The 7,391-nt window shown below is 35.9% G+C and overlaps 1 pseudogene across 1 annotated transcript in view; it reads right to left on the reverse strand.

Annotated features, from left to right (window-relative positions):
• Nucleotides 1-1,436, reverse strand: part of LOC149562566 (cytochrome P450 709B1-like) — a 32,717-nt pseudogene extending 31,281 nt beyond the window's left edge. Inside the window, exon 1 of the transcript XR_016364261.1 lies at nucleotides 1,178-1,436. The product of XR_016364261.1 is annotated as a cytochrome P450 709B1-like (transcript). The remainder of the gene's footprint in view (nucleotides 1-1,177) is intronic.
• Nucleotides 1,437-7,391: the final 5,955 nt, after the last annotated feature.

A 7,391-nucleotide genomic window follows, 5' to 3' on the forward strand; every position in this document is an offset into this window, starting at 1 on the left:
ATAAGGGGTCTGAAACTACCCTCATTTCTCTTTAATTCATCATTAATAGATACAATCTTTGTTAATAAATCAAAAAATGATTGCAACTCAATCTTATCTACTAAATACATTATAGCCTGCCTTATTTTCTCCTCAAACTAATTATTTATTTCTACATGCAATGCATACAACTTATTCTTTTCCTCTTCAAAATCCTCTACAATGTAGAACTCTATCCTTTCAGGGGTATCTGGTACCTCAACAATTGGAGTGGACTTGAAAGGTTCAATAGGTGGCCTAGGGGGGTATACAATCCTAGGTCTACTAGATTCTTCAACTTTTCTTTTCCCTAGTTTTTTCTCCATTTGAGATACTTTTTTTTCTAATGATTGTATCTGCATATCCATCTCCTCATATGATCTCAATACTTCTTCAAACCTAGCATTTAGTTGAGAAAATCTATCATCTTCCTAGCAAGACACCACACTACCAAATTTCAGCATTTTTGAGGCCATTCCTATTATCTATTTACTACCTACCTCACCAACTCTAAAAATTGTCAATGCACCAGTATATTGTGCAGTAGAGATTTCCTCCATTCTAGTCTTGTCTCTTTTTTCCATTGACCAAATAACAAGGGCTTGGTGGTCATCACTAAACTTGACTCCCTTATGAGCCTGTAATATCTCTTCCTCAATCTTAAGCTGGACATCCTTTTTTTTCCTTACTAAATCAAAAACTATGGCATTCACTATATCCCATTCAAGTAAAATAAGGACTTCTGACTGTCTAACTACATGCCTTTTGGCCTCAGGTGTAAATTGAGAAAATTCATTTAGAAACTTAGATTTTACCTCCTCCTTAATAGCAGAATCCAATTTATCAAGTTATTTTGCCTTTATCTTTTCACAAGTCTTCTCAAAATTTCCTATATTTAGCCTCCATAAAAATTGAGCAAATGCCCTAGACTTCACAAAATTTTCATCATTAATAAGCCTCTCAGAGGCTTGGGAAACTATTGGATCAATTTCCTTACCTTGGTAATCAGCAATGGTTAAATCCAAGGAAGGTGTAGGTGGTTCTCATGGCTCTCCAATCTCCAAATCTATGGTGGTAACAATTACATCTCCCTCTCCACCAATTTTTCTAAGCTTCTCTCTTATAGATGTTTCATCATCAATTCTGATGGGAGACTGACTTGGGGAATATTGCTCCATCTGAAAAGAAGATCCTTGCTCTAAATTTTGTCTTTTTGGAGCACTGGCTATAGATGGGCTTTCTGGCCTTGGTCTCTGCTGAGGAGGAACCTGTTGCACATTCTTGATCATTACATATCCTACCCTTTTCTGCAAAGTATATTGACCTAGAGAAACCATATCTCTACTATTTATTCTCCTCTGCACCTCTGTAGCCTTGTCTAGATAAGCCTTGGCATATGCATCCTTCTTCTCATTCATGGCTTGTATTATCGTAGCAAAATTATTCATCAATTCTTGCATCTTGGCTCCCCATTACTTCTTATCTTTCAATGGATCATAATGGGGGTCAAAAGCATTAATGAATTCTAGGGTTTTGCTAAAGACTATCCATTTCCCCTTTCTCAATTCTTGTTCTTGCAAAGTAAGAACATTTCTAATCACATCCTCTAGCTAGTAAACTTGTTGCACCATGTGTGAAGCTTTTATTCTCTCTCTTAAGAGGTCATGGAATCCTTTAGGATCAATAAACCTAGCATTAGATTATGCTATGTTATATCTATCTAGGAACAAATTCAAATGCTTCCACCCTTTCATTACGAAGACAAATTCAAATGCTTCCACCCTTTCATTACGAAGACAAATTCATGTGCCATAGTAATAATTGGAAAAAATGTACCCTTCTTTGGAAACTCCCTCTCATCTATAGTGCCTCTTTTCCATAACAGCTCAATTATTCCTATCTTCAGAGGCACATGAAATGGCAGCACATGAGGCTTTCCCAAAAATCCATATACTCTTATTACATTGAAACATTATAGGGAATTATATCCCCCTAATTATGACTAACTAGTAGCCCTTATGAATGGTCCTTGGGTCTGGCCAATTCTAACAGTTTTTGTTGAATTCTAGGGTTGTCTCCTCTCAAAAGCAAAGCTTTGATGCAAAATATCTATCAAACCTCATATAAGTGGCATCTGTGGCTTCTAAGGTCAAATCCACACTCCATAACTATACTAGATTCCTCTCTCCATTCTTAGTTGTTTCTAGCTCCATACCCTTAGAAAAGAAGGCAAGTCCCTTATACAAACATACATACATAAGAAATGAATACCAATAGAAAGGTTTATCCACTTTTCCCCTTGGTATCCCCACCAAACTATTGTGAATCTCTTTTGCAAGAAAAGTAGCAAAATCTAGAATAGTGCTCATTCCAAATTGAAGAGTTTGAGCCATTATGAGGACAATTGAGCCTGGGATTTTCTTAGCTTCATCCATTCCAAAAATCTTACAAAGAGAAATATATAATGCTTGAGCCCTAGGGTTAAAATTTCTTTTTAGTAATGGCTCGGGTGTGCTAGCAATAATCATAGACAAGGTTCTAACTTTAGCAACATGCTCCTACAATGGCCCTATCCTTAGGTATATTCTTTGTGCATCATATCTTGCTTGCAAATCATCCATATCAATGATCTCATACACAACATGGTTAGGGTTGAGATTAAAAACTTCACTGAGAAGCTCAGGGAAAACCCTAAAAAGATTCACTCTAGAATGATTCTTTACCCACTGCATAATAGCATCATATTTCTTAGCCAGGTCAGTCAATAGATCACTATCAAAGAAAAATATAGGGACTGTTAATCTTCCAATGTTGAATTCCCAGACATTTCTCATGGGGGTATCTAAATTCCTTTCTACAAACCATTTTTTGAACAATTTCAAACCTCCCATAGATACCTGGGCATCTCTTACCCAATTTACCCTATCATAGAAACCCTTAGCGACAACTACCCTAGGGTTCTTAGGAATGAGTTTCCTTCCTTTAATTATTTCATTTACTGATAAGGGAAATTGTTCTAGGAAATCATCATGCATAGCTCTCTTTAAATAATTAGTTTGCCCATAAAATTCCTTCCATGGAGACATCTTTTAAAATTTTAAAACCTTCCAAACACCACGTTCTTGATTTTTACAGGTTACAGATTACTTACCCACAAAATTTTCCCTTCTTATTTCTCAACTTTTTTTGCAAATTTGTTGAAACCACTATGAAATTTTGTGCCCTAGCTCAAAAAATCTTTTTGTGCTAAGAAATCTACAATCTTGTGACTCAGTAATGGCAAATTTTCATGTTATACCTATGCATTAAGGTCGTACAAAAGAACTCTGAATCATATTAACTCCTATAGCCATTATTTTCATGTTTGTGCTTCAACTTTAAATTTCACCCATTGATCCTATGATGATCGGACAACTCTATTTGAAAACACAAAAAGCCTTTAAAATTTCAAAGCACCTAGCCACGTGTCAAAAGGGCACATGCCCGCATTATTTCAAATTCTTGCAACTTCTTATTGTGGGCATGTTCTCTCTATCAATCTTACCCATATTGATGAAAAGTCCAAATCTTTTTCCTTGACGGCCCACTTAGCTTGTCTAACCAATAAAATATAATCTTTTAACAAACATGCTCTGACTAATCTAACTGTAGCGTTTAAAGTTTTCATTCCCATGACAACATTACTCCCAAGTTGGAATACTTGTCACCTACTACCAATTAGCCTTCTTTACTTCATCTAACCTTTCCAGCATGGCATGACATAGCATTCCTTTCAAGGCTCGGTCCTACTTTTCCATGCGTCACAAAGGTGCTTGCCTACATTATTTAAAACTCAATCAATTCCATATTGTGGGCAAGCACATTCCATCGATCTTGTTTAAATCTATGGTGATTAAAAATCTTGCACAACTGTATCCCTAATCAGCTGGACGAACCAATGAGACACTTCCTTTGTATTCCAACTCACTTGACAACTGCCATGAAAGACAAGCTATTATTATATTCTAAGAAAGGTGGGCCTATGAAGTCACATTGTGCCATGTGTAGCATGGGCACTTCCCTACAATGTATAACATTTGTGCTCTTTGTTTTTTATTAGGAAAACAGGTTTTACAGGGATCTTGAAACCCAAAGTTTTACAGTAGAAAAAAACTTAAAGCAGAAAAGATAGAAAAAAACCTGCCTCAAAAGGCCAGAAACAAAAAGGCCCGAAGCTTAAGAAACAAAGGCCAGGAACAGATCCTGGCAGGCAAACTAGTGTCCCTTCTTTTCCATTTCCTGCAGGATTTTTGCAGCATCACTTTCCTTTTGGTTGGCCTCTTCCTCCTGGATCGTGGGGAGGAAAAGTATCTAGTCCCCCTGACTTTCTTGGATTCCAGTCTCTTTCTGAGGATCTTCCTGACTGGTTCCATGCTCTGTACTCTGCTCCACATTCCCCACAAGATCGGCATTAGTCAGATAGTGCCCCAGATTAACAATGTTTTCATTCAAGGTATGGAGGGTATCCACAATCTGTTTAGTCACAATCTAGTGGACGGAATCTAGCCTTTGGACCTTCTACTCGAGCCAGGTGATTCTGTCCTCCTGATTGTCTCTGGGGTCCTGGCTTCTGTCTTTTTCTTGGCTGCCCACCTGGTCTTTACTACCTCTGGCCTCATGATCCTTGACATCCCCCCTATTTTTGGTCTAGTTGGACCTATCCTTCAGAGTCTCAATTTCCTGAAAAAGCCACTTAATGGAGCAAAAATTGTCAATCAAGCTGTTCTTTACATTTGTGCTCTTTGTTATTGTGGGCATGTGCTAGCCCTTAATTCTTGCAAGATCGATGATCAGAAATTCTAAAATATAAAATAATACCTTCATTAAAGAATGAGCCAATGATATTGCAAGAATTTAAAAATTTGTACGAGAGCACTGACAACTCTGCAAAAAGATCTGACTAGCTCTGACAACCATGAACCTTTTGCAGCGCACTAAAGCTGGAATGTCAAGAAGGGCTATGTGTCGAAAAGGTGCTTGCCTGCAATATTTAAAGACCTTGCAACTCCATATTGTGAGCAAGCCTCAACCCTTAATCTCAAAAGGATCTACAATGCTCGAATGAAATTGCAATTAAGACAAGCTTTATAAGGTTTATAAAAAAGATTAAAAGGCCATTCTTACATAAATAAACCTTTAGGATAAAATGTCCCTCCAAAATTTATTTGAAATGATACTTTCTAAGGTTTTCAAAGGCTAGGGCCAAATAGGGCTAGGTACAAGGTTACTTACTGAATTTTGCCTAGGGTTTTGACCAAATTTCAAATTATTTGGGGTACACATTTAGGGTTTTTCACTGCTAAATATAACAAAACAAGGGTAGTGAAAAACCTGGCCAACATGATGCATGCACCTGCACCATTGTACTCTCCCTTTCTATGACTAGCCTCTATGAAATTCCACATATATTAAATTCTATAGGACTTGTGCATCCTACTCAACCAATAGAACATCCATGCATTCTTGAATTGAGATGCACAATTATCTAGCCAAATAATGTGTTGACGATATGTTATGCTCATGTTAGCCAAATCTCCATAAAATAGTTGAAAACAACCATGTATAAACTCTGTAGAATGTGATCAATCATCATTGATATAAAAATGGTACTCCCTCAAAATCTTCTTGTCATCCTCTGTACTTTTAGGTGAATGCATGAATGTTATGTGAACAAATATGGAAACCTATTGAGAAGTATAATACTTTTCTTGCACCTCATTTTGTGGTTGTAGTGTGTAGTTCACTGTGAAGTCTACAACTGAAACAATGGTATCTAATGAAAATGTATCCTTGCACAATTTAAATTGCAAATCCAGCCATCAAGCTCTATGTGTATACCTTGCATACTTGTAAATAATCTTTTCCTGAAAAATCTTCATGAACTCATACACTGGAATCTTTTCAATGACTAAATCACATGTTTTACCCTATTTCCCATCTTTTAGAGCATATGTCACTATCTTAAATTTTTTGTAATCTACTATTTCATTTCCAATTGCATGTGTACTATCCATATGTTTACAACTTGATAAAAGTTGTGAAGAACCACAAACTAAACATGAACCATCCAAGCACGATGTCTTCTAAAAATTTTGGTCGTCCCCTATTTCACATAAAATGTTGGATATGAATTCCCTTGAAGATCTCAGTGGCTCATTCATGTCACAGTCCTACAAAACAAACTTAGAATGTAGAAACACACATATATACCTAAAAACATCAAAATGGCTAGAAAATTCAATATGTATCCTACAACAAGAAGTTGTGTGTGTGTGTGTGATTTATCTTGACATAAAAAAGTTTACCCATCTCAAGAAATCTTTGACCTATTTGAATTTGAGAATACATAATAATAAATTTTTGCAAAAAATTGTGTCTAAGCTAAGTCAAAAAAATGTTTCACATGTGGGTCATGATTTTGGCTACTAATCCTCCTTACAACATATCTTTGATTATGGGAAACACTTGTGTTATTTTTCCAAAAATATTCGATCAATGATTTCAAAGCTTCACTAATTTCTTTATCCTTTCATGGTATTCTACCGCTAAATGTCCATAACTCATTTTATGTTGGATCTTCCAATTTCTAACGCCTTAGCACGGATCTCCTTAGAGTACCTCTACCAATTTTCAATGTTTTTCTTGTCTTTCTCATGAGTCAAGCTTTCTTCATTTGGGTACTTATTATTGTTGATGTAAGTACTCATTTGGTGATATTACTATCTTTGGTGCATGATTTAGAACCCACTTTGTCATAAGCACTCATTAGATTCTTTACAATGTTTTTTTCATTTGAATCGTGCATCGTTCTTAGCCAAAGAATCTTCATGATAGGCCTAAATTTCAAATTTCTCATCATTTCAACAAAAAATTGGCATTGACCTATAATACTTAATTCTTCAAAGAATAATCTCCACATACGATTAACTTTTCTTTGACAAGCACACATGCTAATCTTGTCAGGCATTGATTTCAAAATGTTAATATCAATATCAATAAAATATTTTTGTCTTCTAAAATGAATTCTAGAAGGTGTTATATTCTCTTCCATTCCCTCAACATTTTGAATTTCAACATAAGGTTGAGTGTTTTGTGTATCTTGAACCAAAGATGATGTGCCTTGGAAATAAGATGCAAAAGATGGAATATAACCTACTTGATATGTTGATGTTGTGCCTTCAACATGACATGATGGAGTTTGTACATCATTGGATCTAAAAATTAGTGTCTCTTCAACATGAGAGGATGATATGACTCCAACATTGAAAGATGGTGTAGCTTCACAATTCAATTGTCTTCTTGAGCATAACAGTCTCATTCATTCTCTTTGTCAT

This window comes from Cupressus sempervirens, chromosome 4 (assembly GCF_028749045.1).
Source record: "Cupressus sempervirens isolate cs-2001-9-10 chromosome 4, ASM2874904v1, whole genome shotgun sequence".
NCBI classification, from domain to species: Eukaryota; Viridiplantae; Streptophyta; class Pinopsida; order Cupressales; family Cupressaceae; genus Cupressus; species Cupressus sempervirens.